Raw genomic sequence first — 2271 nt, 5'->3', positions numbered from 1 at the left:
TTTCTACTGTTAGGAAAATTAAGGCATAGAGAAGGTGAGTTACTTTGCTAACCTAGCAAATGAATAGAACTAGAACCCAGGCCTGTAATCTCCCTCCCGAGGGCTCTGGCCTATAAACAACATGGATTCTTTTGTGTAAGGACTGCATAGTGTTGCCTAGAGAATAGAATCCACTATTATTAAGACCCCAAACTGAGATCCAAATCTGGATTCTCTCCAATGGGTGAGAGCCTGGAGGCAGGAAACATGCCCTGTTGATGTTCTGTGCATCCAGAGTGGGGCTGCCTAGGGCCTAAGGCTTTCTCCCACCACTGTCCAAACCCCTGCACCCCTCCACCCACACCCAGCCAGCCTTGTCCCCATATGCAGACTCCTTGGAAACATGCCTTGCCCTTGGCTGGAAAGAGGCCAGCAGATTTGTAGTTTAACCTCCCCCATCCCCTGTAGGGTATAGCCCTGCTCATGGCCCCCATAAGAGGGGCAAGGACCCCAGAGGCTAGCATGTGTTGAACCAGGTAGGCACGAGAAGGAAGCCTGGAAAGAGAGATCAAAGGACGTCAAGAGTCAGCAATAGTGGGTGAGGCCAGCAGTGGGAAGCTGGGAGTTTCAGGGGTCCCAGGGAACTTGGTCATCAGGCCGTCATTCTTCACTTAACAGATGGAGATATGACCTGCCAGGATTATACAATTATCAGAGAGAGTAGGGGTGAGTCCAATCCAAAGCCCAAGGGAATCAGTGGAAGACCAGTCTATGATTCTGCAGAGCCAGGCTTCATTCATTTAAGATATGCCCAGTGTCATACATACTTGCTTAGCAGATCTTTCTTTTCTTATGGGGCCAGAGCCAGTATCCTATCCCCAATTCCATCCCACTGGGGGTCAGTAACCCTCATGGCTCAAGGTGAGAAAAATCTGGGAAGTCACAGGGGTGGGGGCGGCTCCCTCTCCAGGAAAACAAACCCAACCTCCAAAATACATGAAACAAACCAATGGACTGAGAGTCCAGGGGTGTGTCCAAGTCCAAGAATTCCAGAGCCCAGTGAGGAAAGTTTCTAGAAGGCAGGAGGAGTCAGGAAGAGGCAGGGTTTGAGTGGTCCAGAAAGACATGCCGTAAAGAGCCAAGAGAAAACTATGATTCCATAGGTATGCTAAGGGCGCAAAGTGCTAAGAAGTGGAGCTAAGCCCAGGATGAGCAGTTCCGATGGCAGGGAAGTGTCCTTAATAAGGAAAAAAGCAGATGGGAGATTGGATAGATGATTTGTACAAACAGTGCATGTAAGTTCCGACTACTCAACACAAAGGTGACGTTAAAGGTACTTTCTGTAAGTCATTGACCCCGAATGCTATAGGGCACCCAGGGAAGTGTTGCCCAGAAAGAGACCTGTCCATCTGTCTGAGCTGGCTGATGACTGGATATTTGCTTTCCTATTTCTACGGGGTCCATGCGGTTTCTTTTGAGCAAAGAAGGAGAGGCAAGTGCCGTTCCAGGGATCTAACAGAGAAGCTGGTGCATCTTACACCGTAAAATGAGCTCATGTCCTGCTTCTGCTGCTTCTGGAGCTGTTTGTGTGCTCCTTTGCCGCAAACCTGGTACCTGTTCTGTGAAACAGCAGCAGAGGACGTGCCAGCCTCCCCATGGCTGAGGAAAAGCCCAAGGAAGGCGTCACGACTGAGAGCAACCATCACATTTGAAGGCAGCGGGCAGGATGGTACTGTGGTGCTCTATAGGATTAAGAGGCATACGGCACTTAGTACACCAATGAAAGCCTAAAGTCAATGACACACAAGGTTTGTCAATGAGGCAGCTCAGATTACAATTTGACAGGCAACCAATCAGTGAAACGGACAGACCTTCGCACTTGGAAATGGGGGATGGAAATACAACTGATGTGTCCCAGCAGCAGACAGGAGGTGTCTACTAAAAAGGGAAACTGCCACTTTACTCCAGAACTCTGTCCCTCCAGACCAAGAAGACATTCTCAATTAAAAACTGCAATTTGGATCCACCACATCCTGACTCCTACAGTATAGTTTTCTCTATTCTTCCATTTTCCCCTCTCCATTCCTCTATTGTACATAAAGTGTGCACGTACAAGAGCATATTGCGTGTTTAAAATTTTTTTAACGTTTACTTATTTATTTTTTCAATGTTCATTTATTTTTGAGAGAGGGACAGAGTGCAAGCAGGGGAGGGGCAGAGAGAGAGGGAGACACAGGATTTGAAGCAGCTTGAACTCACTAACCACAAAATCATGACCTGAGCCAACGTCGG

General features: G+C 48.1%; 1 pseudogene; it reads left to right on the top strand.

Annotated features, from left to right (window-relative positions):
• Positions 1-1565: 1565 nt before the first annotated feature.
• LOC132661863 (small ubiquitin-related modifier 2 pseudogene) lies at positions 1566-1921 on the top strand (annotated as a pseudogene).
• Positions 1922-2271: the final 350 nt, after the last annotated feature.

This window comes from Panthera onca, chromosome A3, assembly GCF_046562875.1.
Source record: "Panthera onca isolate mPanOnc1 chromosome A3, mPanOnc1 haplotype 2, whole genome shotgun sequence".
NCBI lineage: Eukaryota > Metazoa > Chordata > Mammalia > Carnivora > Felidae > Panthera > Panthera onca.
This window is presented reverse-complemented; position numbering and strand designations above follow the sequence as displayed.